Below are 17,160 nucleotides of genomic sequence, written 5' to 3'. Positions count from 1 at the left end.
TTCGCCATACTGTACATTGCGCTCCTTTACTCTTTTTTTGTTTATTGTAATCAGCAGAGTATACTAGATCCCAATTTTAGCTTCAAGACGCCAGCAAATAGAAAAAAATAATGTTTATTGTTCTGATTTATTGGCACATTTAACCATATCGCGCGACGTAGTTTAAAAAGTCTGTGGATAGTGCTAAAACAATGACGTCATATCTAAATTCTGCCATCTTTATGTACGTTCGCCATTGAACACTTATCGGAGATTCTGGAGTGGCACCCGAGACAGCGTTTTCTACCACCATCAACAAAACACCAAAATATGTAATGTCTCGTGGAAGAATGGTGTCGCATCCATCCAGTAGCGTTCCAGACACTTGTAGAATCCAAGGGAGGACGAGTGTCCCCTCTCATTGAAGCCACGGGTGTTCGAGGCCGACCGCGGTACTGCAGGCATTGTTAGCAGAAAACAGGATCCCACATTATAGTGAATGAGCAAATGGGAATCGTCGTGGTCAATCTTCATGTAAATACAAATAGTTTTAGAAGACAGTCATGATACCAATAATTGCTTCTAATACACCAGATGTATGTCCTTGAACCGATTATTTAAAAAACACAGAAGTTATAAGGGTAATTTAGTTGCTAATGGCAGCCTGCAGTACAAGGTCGGCCTTCAACTAGAGTTCAGGCGTCTGCAAGCTTCCCATCCGAAACAGTTCAGAACTGTTCGTGCATATACACTACATGACCAAATGTATGCTCGTCGAACGTCTCATTCCAAAATCACGGGTATTAATATGGAGTTGGTCCCTCTTCTCCACTCTTCTGGGAAGGCTTTCCACTAGATGTTGGAACATTGCTGTGGGGACTTACTTCCATTCAGGCACAAGAGCATTAGTGAGGTCGGGCACTGATGTTGGGCGATTAGGCCTGGCTCACAAAGGTGTTCGATGGAGTTGAGGTCAGAGCTCTGTGCAGGCCAGTCAAGTTCTTCTACACCGATCTCAACATACCATTTCTGTATGGACCTCGCTTTGTGCACAGGGGGCATTGTCATGGTGAAACAGGAAAGGGCCTTCCCCAAACAGTTGCCACAAATTTGGAAGCAAAGAATCGTCTAGAATGTCATTGTATGCTGTAGCGTTAAGATTTCCCTTCACTGGAACTAAGGAGCCTAGCACAAACCATTAAAAACAGCCCCAGACCATTATTCCTCCTCCACCAAACTTTACAGTTGCCACTATGCATTTGGGCAGGTAGCGTTCTCCTGGCATCAGCCAAACCCAGATTCGTCCGTCGAACTGCCAGATTAGGGCTGGGCGATATATCAAATTAATTCAGATGTATGTTTTTGCGAGACATTCCAAATGCCTGTATAACAAAAATCAAGGTTTTGTTATTTGTCGTTTTTATGAGCGTTGATCTCCGCTTATTTTCATGTTATTTTTTGTGTCGTAGTAAATATATAATGTTATAGCTTGGTCTGACTAAAATCTTGTGCATGACCCATCTTGTGTTGGGCCTTTGTATTTAATACAATGCACAAAGACTTCTATCTTGTCGGCCTTATCAGCAGGTGGCTATGGACAACACCCACGCCATAGGTCTCTCAGTTCTCCCAACTCACGAGTTCTTGCTCTGAGGACATACACACACACACCCCCACACACACACACACATACACATACACACACACACACACACACATCATCATTGTTAAACATACACACACATACACACACACACACACATACACACACACACACACACACATACACACACGCACACACACACACACATCATCATTGTTAAACATACACACACATACACACACACACACACACACACACACATACACACACGCACACACACACACATACACACACGCACACACACACACACACACATCATCATTGTTAAGCACACACACACACACAAAAACCCCCTTCTCTTAGGCTGAACATCTGAAGACAGAGAACCCGACTCAGAGCCAATGCAATGGAGGTGACCTCGACCAACTCATCAGGACCAATCAGAAGATCAGAACTACTAGAATCAACCTACTTTATTTTATTGTATAAAATGTCAGCACACAATGTTTAGGGGCTCGCTCTCTCAGATATCTCCCTACGAGATTGACGAACGGGTCCGTGCACGCTATTTACAGATATCTTTACCTCTGAATAAACTGCCTTATATTATACAATTATCCACCTTGTCCGAAAGTCTCTACTTGGTCTCCGTTCTCCAGTAAACTTGTGATCATCAACAAAATTGGTAGCAGAGGGTGGTTTTCTAACTCTGAATTCGGTCCATAAAAGTTGATAGAGACAGGAGACAAGTAAGAGACGGATCTGAAAGGACGGGTGACCTGTCCGCAGGAGCAGCCGGGAATCCAGCTCGCCTCAGGAAACTGATCTAAACCGACGTCAATACAAAGGTAAGCAGAACCTGTTAAAACAAAATCTGCATATTGTATTGTAGGATAAACCAAATTATGATCAGTAGTACTGGGCGTGAGTATGGATTACTGTTAAATTTATAACATATCTATTATGACTCAAAAGGCACATATGTAAAGATATCTGAATCCTTTTATTTTTACTGTTGAAATGTGACTCTAGAGAGGAGTCTAGTTACAGAGATTGTGGTTCACGAGAGACGGACCCTTTTATTTTTTACTGTTGATATCTGAAAATCTTAGGTTTTTACTGTTGAAATGTGACTCTAAGAGAAGAAGTCTAGTTACAGTGGTTTTATTTTCTGTTGAAATTGCGGCTTTCTAGTGAGGAGCCTATTACAGAGGTTTTGGTTCACAAGCGATGGACCCTTTTATTTGATCCACAAGAGAAGGATCTGGTGACTTGATAAAAAGATTCAGATAGTCGGGTTGAGTTAATTCCGTGAGAATCCAAGTCCAGAAAAGGTTCTCCCGACTAGACGCCAGTTGAATGGTTTAAACGACTGGGAGTCTCCTTGAGGAGAATCAAAAAATAAAAATAAAAATACAAGTTCAGATAGTCGGGCAATTGGTTGACGTGGCACTCAACTATATGTACTGTGAGGAACTCAAACTGAATTTGTGTGTTGATGCTGATATGTAATGAAAAATGTAATTGTTGAAATGATAACCTGAATGTTGTGTAAGATTGGCCGTTTCATGAGACTAACTAGTTGATAACTTTTAAGAGGACCACCGAGTCCTATTTTGCCTGTTATGTAGCCGCTGCGCTAAAAGCTGACTTGAACTTTTTCCCTCTTGTGGTGTTGGTATTTACATAATTCCTAAAATTAAATTGATAATTATTTTAGGAGCGCTCGAGTTTGCTAATATATTCTTCCAAAAGGGCGATTCTGATACCTTTTGGGAAAATATATAATAACTCGAATACCTGAAAAACAATAATAACTTTTGCCAAATAATTCCTAGAATTAGATTGATAATTATTTTAGGAGCGCTCGAGTTTGCTAATATATTCTTCCAAAAGGGCGATTCTGATACCTTTTGGGAAAATATATAATAACTCGAATACCTGAAAAACAATAATACCTTTTGCTAAATAATTCCTAATAATAAAGTATTGAAAATTTTTTGTGTACGAGGGTGGGACATCAGAGATAAATCTCAGTCAGCGCCAAGAATACATTGCTGGTTTTGGCCAGTGACGGGCTAAGTGCACCAAGATAGTCAAAAAAAAAAAAAACTGTATAACCATGGCAACCACTACCATCCCAAAACTCAAGTTTAATGAATATCTAGATCAAAAAATACAGGATAGAGCGGGAGTGGTGCCGAATGTTTTTTTTAATTCGATCTAAAAGTTGGTGCGAGAGGAAAAGGCAAATCATCGATCTAAAAACAGACGGAAGAGTGACCTGAAAATCCTGGAGAAATCAACTATTCGTCTTGGCTCAGGAAACCTGATCAGAGCGCGCTCTTCTAAAAAGGTATGCAGAGCCTGTTAAAACGAAATCTTGCATATTGTATTATAGACCAATACCAAATTATGATCAGTAGTACTGAGCGTGAGTATGAATACTTGTTAAATAATTTTCCATCCTAATGAATTAAGGCATACATGAGATATCTGGTACTGTGTTTTATAATAAGGAATTAAGGAATAAGGAATAAGGAATAAAGATAAACGTATCCAGAATGTGTCGAACTACGGATTGACGCATTGGTGGATAAGATTTGACCCACAACTAGATTCCTAAAGGGACCCAGTTTGAACTGAGACCTTTTGCATAAATCCTATTAGGGAGGTCCTACCCTATAGGTTGCGAGGAGGTAGAAGTTTAACTGTGGCAGATTTCTAGACATTAGGTGGGGGAGAATCACCGAAAATTGACCAGAGGTATTAAATTCCCGGGGGATGCCAGTTATCTCTGTGATTTCACACTTAAAACGTTCCATATAAATGGTTGTGTGAAAGGTACAATTAAGCTGAGATTAAGTCTTTCCTAGTGATTGAGTTGTCTAAAGAAAATCCTTTGATAGGGATCCAGTTGCTTCTGTGACTTCACATAAGTATAAGGTTGTGTGAAGGGTGGCAGTTGAACTGAGACTATGTTTTAGGACGCTCTGGTAACCTAAATTTTTTAAGGTATTGTATTCTAATTGGCAGTTTTGTTTTGCTGTGTTTATATTTTAACGTGTCTGTGTTTTTATGTATTATAACGTGTAATGGATGATGGGAAGTTATAGTGAGACTTATGAGACCGAACACCAATCTGTGGAATTGAGTGAATTTGACCTAGGGTTTCAGGAACCGGGGACTGGGGAGACTGATATTGAAGTTGTGCATGATTCTAGAACAAGCGTGAGATAACTAAAGCGTGGTGTGTGCTGTGTGTAGAGATTACTGCATTGGTATATGTGACTGGAATTCTTATTTTTATGATAATAATTGCATTACAAATTATATAAATTAGCCTCTTTATATGCGAGGGTGTCATACATGAGATAAGTCTGTATTTGATACCGATAATACATCCAAGATAGAGAAAGCAAGATGGCAGGACCAAACATAACCATACCCAAATTCAATGAATACTTAGAACAACGAATGACAGGGAGAGTAATGCCAGGTCCACCAAGGGAGGGGAGGTCATATGCCCGCCCTTGATGTACAACAGATAGAAATGACTGATTAAGTGAAGAAATTGACGGAATTTTCTGCAGCACTCTCTTCTCAGGCGCAGAAGGCCCAAGAGGGGGAGCTGTCGGGAAAGTACGCTGACACTGAAGGTAAACGTGGGAGACTGGGTGAGGGTTAAAGTCCACAAGAGAAAGTGGCTGGAACCCAGGTGGACTGGACCGTACGAAGTGAAGGAGGTTACTTCACACTCAGTCCAGGTCAGAGGTAAATTAGGCGCACACTGACACCATCTAACTCATTGCACACCAGCCCCCACTCCTTCTAGATCACTGACAGAAGTCAGGGCTGATTTGAGCAGCGAGAACCAATCCTGACAACACAATGAAGAAACCCTTATGGGAACAACAATCTCACTCAGGGTGAAGAATAACTTTTTCCCCCCTGGGAGAGATTGGGAGTGTCTGAATGTTTGTATGTATGTTTTCTGATAGGTATTGGACTCCTGCTGGGCACTCCTTATGAGGTGTTGTTGTGTGAAGCTATTTTGAATTACTTGTTAAATTGACTTGTAATATAGAAGAGGTGGCTAAGGGATTTTTTAACAGTACCAACCATGGGGGGGCAAATCCTCACAAGAGGTCCCAGAATTTACTGGGGACGAGAAATGTTTGATGTAATTTAAATGGAATCCAGGAATAGAAGAAATCTCCATTATATAACCAAAGGAGGGGGCCAGTACCCACTGATAGCCTTACCTAATCTATTGGCGGGGAATGAAAGGGGCCCCAGCAACCTTAGATGTATACAGTAATAATAATATGCCATTTAGCAGACAGGCCATGAACACAGAGGACGTGGCCAGAGCGGTAGAAAGAATGACCCACCCCATGACAGGAATAGTAAGGTTTGGGCTGCCGTTAGAGGGCAGTGGGTTTCAGGGATGCCCATAGGACACTTTTGCCATGGGCCGATTACGGAGAGTATGTTGGGAAAATAACTGAATTGTGTAATAGTCTCAGAGAGACATGCAATCCATCATGAGAGAAAGTCAGACAGGAGAGAGGAGAGAGGAGAGAGAAGTCCATCCCCCAGCCTTGAGCGTGAGAAAGAGGAAGATAAGGCGTGACTAGTCCTTGAGGGAGAAATAGTAGACTCTAGTGGGGGGAAGACTAAGGAACCCTTTGATCCAAATTGTGAGGTGTTTGAATTGGCTACTATTGACTTAGCACTTCAACAGGAACAGAGAAACCTAATTTGGCATTGACAGTAATGGGTATGAAAATTTATTGGATGATGGGGTTTTGTGTTGAATTAGAGACAGTGAGACTATTAGTCAATACCTAGGAGAGAAGAGAGGTTACGGTAGCAAAGACAGACAAGAAGGAAATAGTAATAGTGGAGACAGGAGTGAGTGGAAGTGTTACAATTGTGACAAAACGGGACATTTTGCTAGAGAATGTGAGGAACCGTGGAGTTACTGCAAGGAAAGGGCACCAGTTAAGAAACTGTAGGCAGAAGGGGAAGAGAGAAATCAGGAGTCCTCATGACCTGGCTATTTGGTTGTTGTTTTTTAATTGGGGTTTTCAAATAGAAAACAACACACCTAGTATGATGTTTATAAAGCCTTGTTGTTTCAATTTTGGAGGGTTTTCAGCAGGTCAAGGGTTATAGGTCTTAAAGGTGCACACAGTGAATTTTATGGATTTTTAGGTTTTGGCTGAGTTTGGGGTATATATGATTTCTTATGAGAATGAATGTCATGAGGACTTAATGAACACTTGGGATAACTAACATTTATGAAATATTTAGAATAATGGTAATTGTTTAGTATACTATGGGATTAAACAGTTCGTTAAATGATTTCAATGGCCTCTGAACTCTGTTTTAACATTCTGGTGTTAATTAATCATCCACACTAGTACATTCTAAAGGCATGAGAGGAAGACTTTAAGATAGTTTATTTTACTAAGTTGAGGGTAATTTATAGTACTGTGAAAATTGTGAAGAATATTATAATTTGGTAATAATATATTTGATTTGAACCATAAATAACAGAAGAGAGAGTGGAGGAATGGCAATTGGATAATGAAATACCAATATTAACTAAAGTGATTGTTTAGGTAGGTGGTAATATTGACACATGGCCAAATCATGTGTCAAAGAGGGGGATGGTTGGATTAAATATTAAATATATACGAAGGAGAGGACAAAATACTTAAAAAAAAAAAACATGTATGATAGTTTATTAACCACACCTGTATGTCAGAGGTTTTGTGCCCCACAGGTGAACTAAAGGAGAAGGTGACCCACTCTATCTAACCAGGAGACTGAATCAGGCCTGGCGGGAAGGGCCCTACCAAGTACTGCCTTTGCCAGCAGAATAGCTGAGAGATCCATCTGGGTGCATGTCACACACTGTACAAAACCAGCTACACCTGACGAACAAACACAGAGTTAGGAGAAAGATCCGATCACCACTATGGTTCGGGGGTTGCCTCCTTAACGAAGATTCCCTTACCCTGTCTGATCATCCCTGTGTGAGTTCGATAGAAGGTAAAGCAATGGGTTGGCCTCTGGCATCTGACATGTTCTCAGGGCAAGGGTGGGGATTCACAGGTCTCCCGACGGTAGGTAGCTGTCTGATTGTGGGGGCCATATTCCTAACACACACGGACCCTCCTGTTTCAGCCAGAAGTGGTAGTTAACCTAACACAAGTTGAAAAGGCATAGGAGACAGCTAGACGTAGGGAAAGGGGAAATTCTAGAGTAAACCTCTCTGAGGGAGGTAGTGAGACCGGGGCTGTGATAAAGATAGTGCAAAACTATGGACCTGGAGGAAGTAGTACAGGTGGAAACGGGGTATAGAAATCTTAACCTGTGGTTGGAATGGATTCAGTATACGGAAAAAACTATGTCTAAAGAGGACTGTTTTGCCTGTAGGACAGCCAAACCAGGGATAACAACTACTCCGTTCCCCTTGACAGGCTTTAACTCTCTGTCAGGTTTTTCCTCCATGCAAGCCACCTGGGAATGTGGTGAAAGAGTCTTATGGTAACTTGCACTATCTGTTTCCCCCCGATAACAAAATCATCCCGACCTGGGTTGCCTCAGTTTGAAGTCACAGGGGATTCTAAATTGTTTTTCTAGGACTAGTAAGGATAGGATACAGGGTAGGGCATCTTAGCTCCTGCTCCCACACAGAGAATATCACAACTAAAAGAGACCATGATTAATCTCTCCTCTTTGTTGCAGCCAGAGGATTATAGGAGCCAAAAAACCAGACCCGTGCTGACATCTGATGGATGTGTGGTGATAACTGATTGTGAACTCACCTACATAAGCAAACAATCAAACGTGTCAGAGACTGGTGAGTTGTCACATAGAAAGTAGGACCTCCTCCCGGGATCCTTTGATGAAAGGATATATATTGATGGGATCCACAATCAGATCGCAGCTGAGTTTGAATCAAGTATTTTCTGGTGGTCAACAATTAATAAAAATGTAGATTGGATAAATTATATTTAATATAACCAGCAAAATATTTATAAACCACACTCGTGATGCAATAAAGGGATTAGCTGAGCAGACAGCGGCAACTAGCTTAATGACATGGCAGAATAGAATAGCTTTAGATATGCTTTTGGCTGAGCGGGACGGGGTTTGTGTTCTGTTTGGATATATGTGTTGTACTTTCATCTCCAACAATATAGCACCGGACGGGCCCGTGACCAAAGCGCTTGAGTGACCATCACCACGCTGGCGAACGAACTGGTTGAGAACTCTGGTATTGATAGCTCCATAGACGGTTGGTTTGATAACATATTTGGTAAATGGAAAACTATTGTTGTGACTATTCTGGGTGAAGTTATGGCCTCTATGGGTATACTTGTTCTTTGTGGATGTTGCCTTATTTCCTGGCTGAGTGACTGGTTTGGTGAGTACTCTTCTATGGTGGTTACTGGATTTCTGACCCTAGTAATTGTGTTTTTGCTGTTAATGTGTTGTGCTGCTTGCATCGTCCCTTGTCTCAGGAGGTCAGTGGTAGGAGTGGTGCAGGCGTCAGGTATGATGCTGTTGTTACCGGCCCAGGATGATGCAGGTGACTCTGCTACTGACTCTGAGACCAAGCTGGATGATCCATGTTTTGCCTAGTAAAATACATACACGCATTTATTTTCAGTTCTTGCTCATTTATTACCTTATGTTTTTACTAACCACTGTGATTGTTTATTCTTCCTGATGTGAAGGTAAAGGATTCCTGGGTGGCTGGTAGCCAACTCAGTACATGTTAGGTGTAGGGGAGGAATAGAGGGTTAAAATTATTATTTTTATTTTCTATTAACATTAAATGTTGTGATTTAATTTCCATATCCTGTTATTCTTAAGGGTGATTATACTCTGTTTAGAGTGACACCATAAAATTGTTGGGTTTTATTTTTTGGATCTGTATGTGATGAATAGCTTGGAAGGAATGCATTAATGAGGAGCACTGTACTGATATGGATTGTTTCACATAACAGGCTGATAAGAACACTCTCTCTTTGTTGTCTGTGAAACTGTCCTTGAACATGGGTACATGGAGTACAGTTTCTGGGGGCTCGTCCTTTTGGGTGCTGACTGTTGTACTATTAATAAAAACGTCGATAGAATTAACTACATACATTAATGTCCAGAAATTAGAAAACTGGACTCAACAAGGTTTTGAGGCTGTTCATGGACAACTAGCTGCAACTTCATTAATGGCTTTTCAGAATAGAATTGCTGTTGATATGTTACTTGCTGAAAGAGGGGGTGTGTGTGCTATATTCGGGGAACAATGTTGTACTTTTATTCCTAATAATACTGCTGCAGATGGAAGCTTGACAATTGCTCTAGAAGGTTTGAGGACTCTTAATGGTAAAATGAAGAGCCACTCAGGGGTGGATACTTCAATGTGGGACTCTTGGATGGATGCGTTTGGTAAATATAAAACGCTTGTTTCTTCTATACTTGTATCCATCTCTGTTTTTGCTGCAATTCTAGTGCTTTGTGGATGCTGTTGCATTCCATGCATACGGACGCTGACAACCAGGATTATAACCACCGCTATTGATCCGCATCCTGCAGATAACGGTCAGATGTTTCCTTTGCTTGCTATTGACGATGCTGACCAAGGATATCTGGATGATGAATAGCATCTAAGCTTTTTGTCACGTCTCTTGTGAGACGCGAAGAGGGGGAATGTAAAACTTTATCTTCTGATAAAGTTTTCCCTATTTTGCCAATTGCAGCATTTAAGCTTTATGTCACGTCTCTTGTGAGACGTGAAGAGGGGGAATGTAAAACTTTATCTTCTGATAAAGTTTTCCCTATTTTGCCAATTACACTGTTAGCTTGTGTCACGTCTTAAGTTTTCCTTCTTTACTGTTACTTGGTCACGTCTCTGGGGAGACGTGAAGAGAGGGATTTGTCGTAGTAAATATATAATGTTATAGCTTGGTCTGACTAAAATATTGTGCATGACCCATCTTGTGTTGGGCCTTTGTATTTAATACAATGCACAAAGACTTCTATCTTGTCGGCCTTATCAGCAGGTGGCTATGGACAACACCCACGCCATAGGTCTCTCAGTTCTCCCAACTCACGAGTTCTTGCTCTGAGGACATACACACACACACCCCCACACACACACACACATACACACACACACACACACACACACACACACATCATCATTGTTAAACATACACACACATACACACACACACACACACACACACACACATACACACACACACACACACACACACACACACACACACACACACATACACACACACACACATACACACACGCACACACACACACACATCATCATTGTTAAACATACACACACATACACACACACACACACACATACACACACGCACACACACACACACACACACATCATCATTGTTAAGCACACACACACACACAAAAACCCCCTTCTCTTAGGCTGAACATCTGAAGACAGAGAACCCGACTCAGAGCCAATGCAATGGAGGTGACCTCGACCAACTCATCAGGACCAATCAGAAGATCAGAACTACTAGAATCAACCTACTTTATTTTATTGTATAAAATGTCAGCACACAATGTTTAGGGGCTCGCTCTCTCAGATATCTCCCTACGAGATTGACGAACGGGTCCGTGCACGCTATTTACAGATATCTTTACCTCTGAATAAACTGCCTTATATTATACAATTATCCACCTTGTCCGAAAGTCTCTACTTGGTCTCCGTTCTCCAGTAAACTTGTGATCATCAACATTTGTCTTGTCGCTTTTGCTCCTTCTGTGCAACTTCACATTTACACCAGATAACTTTATATAATGATGTGATGCTCATGTCTCCGCCCTCACAATGGGAGTCGTCCCAAAGGCGGGCAGGCAGGTGCCAAGCTTAGGTCCAAAATAAATCCATAGAAACACATTGGGCTTATTTTGGCAAGAGTGAAACCTCTCGTTTCGCCTCTTCCGCTCTACTCACACACACACACATCACACACCAAGCCCCTCCCCCTGCCACTCACAACAACAAAGTTGAGAGATCACTTCTTCGTCTCTGACCAGCAGTTTCAACTCGCGATTTGCATTTGAGGTTTGATCCAACAGAATTGGTCACATGGACACCGAAACACATTGAGACATTATTTTACTGTAACAGAGAAGTTGTTAACCGTTTTTATGGCTCAACTACTCAAATTGCGCTCAGAACAGGAGTATCAATGAACATTGGTTCTTGAAAATGAATGCTCAGTTTGTCACGCTTGTCATTGCAGTACAGCTATAGCAGCATTTCAGCCAAAGACTGTTATACTAGCTAAAAATATGCATTTGTAAAAGGAATTGGCAACTCGTTCTCATTCAGAGAAATAAGGTAGGCCACTTGATTTCAACATCTGAACAAAGTGGACAGGCTAGCATGCTGTTTACACAGTTGGAGACAGAGAGAAGGGTGTGTTCATAACAATTCAACCGTTCTGCCTTAGCTAGCAAATAGATCCAAGTTGGCTAAACTTGAAATATAAAGATTAGCTCACTAGCACGTGGGCTTGTGCTCGAGAAATTGTTTATGAGACCTGTGTTAATTTTCTATAATGCCTGCTACAAGAAGTTAGTTATTATTAGTGAATGTGCATTATGAATGATTCTGGATAAATTTGTAACAAAAAGGGCCTTTTCATAGACGGAATTGAAAGCCAGATCAGTGATTATTGCAAAAAAGCAGCTATTTAAAATAATTAGCGGGTATTATGGTTGTGAAAGGCTTATATTTAGTTTTGGTATAATTTCCCAATCTCTGAATTAATTTGATAATTGCTGACTGTTTGAAATGCAGTGTATTTTACTTAGATGTACAGCAAAACTTATTTAGAGAAAACATTTTAAAAATTGTCGATTTTTAGGACATATCGCCCAGCCCTATGCCAGATGGTTAAGCATGATTCATCACTCCGGAGAATGCGTTTCCACTGCTCCAGAGTACAATGGCGTCGAGCTTTACATCACTCCAGCCGATGCTTGGCATTGCGCATGGTGAGCTTAGGCTTGTGTGGCTGCTCGGCCATGGAAACCCATTTCATGAAGCTCCCGACAAACAGTTCTTGTGCTGACGTTGCTTCCAGAGGCAGTTTGGAACTCTGTAGGAGTGTTGCAACCGAGGACAGACAAATTTTACACATTACACTCTTCAGCACTCGGAGGTCCCGTGGCTGAGCCGTTGTTGCTCCTAGACGTTTCCACTTACAGTTGACCGGGGCAGCTCTAGCAGGGCAGAAAGTCACTGAGCTCTTTAGTAAGGCCATTCTACTGACAATGTTTGTCTATGGCGATTGCATGGCCGTGTGCTCGATTTTATACACGTCAGCAACGGGAGTGACTGAAATAGCCGAATCCAATAATATGAAGGTGTCCACAAACTTTTGTGTATACACACACACACACACACACGCATATATACAGTTGAAGTCTGAAGTTCACATACACCTTAGCCAAATACATTTAACTCAGTTTTTCCACAATTCTTGACATTTAATCCTAGTAAAAGTCCCTGTCTTAGGTCAGTTAGGATCACCACTTCATTTTAAGAATGTGAAATGTCAGAATAATAGTAGAGAGAATGATTTATTTCAGCTTTTATTTCTTTCATCACATTCCCAGTGGGTCAGAAATTTACATACAGTGGGGGAAAAAAGTATTTAGTCAGCCACCAATTGTGCAAGTTCTCCCACTTAAAAAGATGAGGCCTGTAATTTTCATCATAGGTATACGTCAACTATGACAGACAAAATGAGAATTTTTTTCTCCAGAAAATCACATTGTAGGATTTTTAATGAATTTCTTTGCAAATGATGGTGGAAAATAAGTATTTGGTCACCTACAAACAAGCAAGATTTCTGGCTCTCACAGACCTGTAACTTCTTCTTTAAGAGGCTCCTCTGTCCTCCACTCGTTACCTGTATTAATGGCACCTGTTTGAACTTGTTATCAGTATAAAATACACCTGTCCACAACCTCAAACAGTCACACTCCAAACTCCACTATGGCCAAGACCAAAGAGCTGTCAAAGGACACCAGAAACAAAATTGTAGACCTGCACCAGGCTGGGAAGACTGAATCTGCAATAGGTAAGCAGCTTGGTTTGAAGAAATCAACTGTGGGAGTAATTATTAGGAAATGGAAGACATACAAGACCACTGATAATCTCCCTCGATCTGGGGCTCCACGCAAGATCTCACCCCGTGGGGTCAAAATGATCACAAGAACGGTGAGCAAAAATCCCAGAACCACACGGGGGGACCTAGTGAATGACCTGCAGAGAGCTGGGACCAAAGTAACAAAGCCTACCATCAGTAACACACTACGCCGCCAGGGACTCAAATCCTGCAGTGCCAGACATGTCCCCCTGCTTAAGCCAGTACATGTCCAGGCCCGTCTGAAGTTTGCTAGAGTGCATTTGGATGATCCAGAAGAGGATTGGGAGAATGTCATATGGTCAGATGAAACCAATATATAACTTTTTGGTAAAAACTCAACTTGTCGTGTTTGGAGGACAAAGAATGCTGAGTTGCATCCAAAGAACACCATACATACTGTGAAGCATGGGGGTGGAAACATCATGCTTTGGGGCTGTTTTTCTGCAAAGGGACCAGGACGACTGATCCGTGTAAAGGAAAGAATGAATGGGGCCATGTATTGTGAGATTTTGAGTGAAAACCTCCTTCCATCAGCAAGGGCATTGAAGATGAAATGTGGCTGGGTCTTTCAGCATGACAATGATCCCAAACACACCGCCCGGGCAACGAAGGAGTGGCTTCGTAAGAAGCATTTCAAGGTCCTGGAGTGGCCTAGCCAGTCTCCAGATCTCAACCCCCATAGAAAATCTTTGGAGGGAGTTGAAAGTCCGTGTTGCCCAGCGACAGCCCCAAAACATCACTGCTCTAGAGGAGATCTGCATGGAGGAATGGGCCAAAATACCAGCAACAGTGTGTGAAAACCTTGTGAAGACTTACAGAAAACGTTTGACCTGTGTCATTGCCAACAAAGGGTATATAACAAAGTATTGAGAAACTTTTGTTATTGACCAAATACTTATTTTCCACCATGATTTGCAAATAAATTCATTAAAAATCCTACAATGTGATTTTCTGGATTTATTTTTCTCATTTTGTCTATCATAGTTGACGTGTACCTATGATGAAAATGACAGGCCTCTCTCATCTTTTTAAGTGGGAGAACTTGCACAATTGGTGGCTGACTAAATACTTTTTTTCCCCCACTGCATTGCCTTTAAACTGTTTAACTTGGGTCAAACGTTTCAGGTAGCCTTCCACAAGCTTCCCACAATAAGTTGGGTGAATTTTGGCCCATTCCTCCTGACAGAGCTGGTGTAACTGAGTCAGGTTTGCAGGCCTCCTTGCTCGCACACGCTTTTTCAGTTCTGCCCACACATTTTCTATAGGATTGAGGTCAGGGCTTTGTGATGGCCACTCCAATACCTTGACTTTGTTGTCCTTAAGCCATTTTGCCACAACTTCGGAAGTATGATTGGGGTCATTGTCCATTTGGAAGACCCATTTGCGACCAAGCTTTAACTTCCTGACTGATGTCTTGAGATGTTGCTTCAATATATCCACATAATTTCCCTTCCTCATGATGCCATCTATTTTGTGAAGTGAACCAGTCCCTCCTGCAGCAAAGCACCCCCACAGCATGATGCTGCCACCCCTGTGCTTCACGGTTGGGATGGTGTTCTTCAGCTTGCAAGCATCCCCCTTTTTCCTCCAAACATAACGATGGTCATTATGGCCAAACAGTTCTATTTTCAGACCAGAGGACATTTCTCCAAAAAGTACGATCTTTGTCCCCATGTGCAGTTGCAAACCGTAGTCTGCCTTTTTTATGGCAGTTTTGGAGCAGTGGCTTCTTCCTTGCTGAGCGGCCTTTCAGGTTATGTCAATATAGGACTTGTTTTACTGTGGATAAAGATACTTTTGTACCTGTTTCCTCCAGCATCTTCGCAAGGTCCTTTGCTGTTATTCTGGGATTGATTTGCACTTTTCGCACCAAAGTACGTTAATCTCTAGGAGACAGAACGCGTCTCCTTCCTGAGCGGTATGATGGCTGCGTGGTCCCATGGTGTTTATACTTGCGTACTATTGTTTGTACAGATGAACGTGGTACCTTCAGGCGTTTGGAAATTGCTCCCAAGGATGAACCAGACTTGTGGAGGTCTACACATTTTCTTCTGAGGTCTTGGCTGATTTCTTTTGAAGGCACAGAGTTTGAAGGTAGGCCTTGAAATACATCCACAGGTACACCTCCAATTGACTCAAATGATGTCAATTAGCCTATCAGAAGCTTCTAAAGGCATGACATCATTTTCTGGAATTTTCCAAGCTGTTTAAAAGGCACAGTCAATTTAGTGTATGTAAACTTCTGACCCACTGGAATTGTGATACAGTGAATTATAAGTGAAATAATCTGTCTGTAAACAATTGTTGGAAAAATTACTTGAGTCATGCACAAAGTAGATGTCCTAACCAACTTGCCAAAACTATAGTTTGTTAACAAGAAATTTGTGGAGTGGTTGAAAAACAAGTTTTAATGACTCCAACCTAAGTGTATGTAAACCTCCGACTTCAACTGTATATACACATACACACACTACCGGTCAAAAGTTTTAGAACACCTACTCATTCAAGGGTTTTTCTTTATTTTTACTATTTTCTACATTGTAGAATAATAGTGAAGACATCAAAACTATGAAATAACACATATGGAATCATGTAGTAACCAAAAAAGTGTTACACAAATCAAAATATATTTTATAGTTGAGATTCTTCAAATAGCCACCCTTTGCCTTGATGACAGCTTTGCACAATCTTGGCATTCTCTCAACCAGCTTCACCTGGAATGCTTTTCCAACAGTCTTGAAGGAGTTCCCACATATGCTGAGCACTTGTTGGCTGCTTTTCCTTCACTCTGCGGTCCGACTCATCCCAAACCATCTCAATTGGGTTGAGGTCGGGGGATTGTGGAGGCCGGGTCATCTGATGCAGCACTCCATCACTCTCCTTCTTGGTAAAATAGCCCTTACACAGCCTGGAGATGTGTTGGGTCATTGTCCTGTTGAAAAACAAAACGATAGTCCCACTAAGCCCGAACCAGATGGGATGGCGTATCGCTGCAGAATGCTGTGGTAGCCATGCTGGTTAAGTGTGCCTTGCATTCTAAATAAAATCACAGTGTCACCAGCAAAGCACCCCCACACCATAACACCTCCTCCTCCATGCTTTACAGTGGGAAAAACACATGGAGATCATCTGTTCACCCACACCGCGTCTCACAAAGACACGGCGGTTGAAACCAAAAATCACCAATTTGGTCTCCAGACCAAAGGACACATTTCAACCGGTCTAATGGTCTAATCCATTGCTCGTGTTTCTTGGCCCAAGCAAGTCTGTTCTTCTTATTGGTGTCCTTTCGTAGTGGTTTCTTTGCAGCAATTCAACCATGAAGGCCTGACTCACACAGTCTCCTCT

The sequence above is a fragment of the Coregonus clupeaformis genome, chromosome 13, assembly GCF_020615455.1.
Source record: "Coregonus clupeaformis isolate EN_2021a chromosome 13, ASM2061545v1, whole genome shotgun sequence".
NCBI classification, from domain to species: Eukaryota; Metazoa; Chordata; class Actinopteri; order Salmoniformes; family Salmonidae; genus Coregonus; species Coregonus clupeaformis.
The sequence above is the reverse complement of the archived record's forward strand: the minus strand, read 5'-3'. Positions refer to the sequence as shown.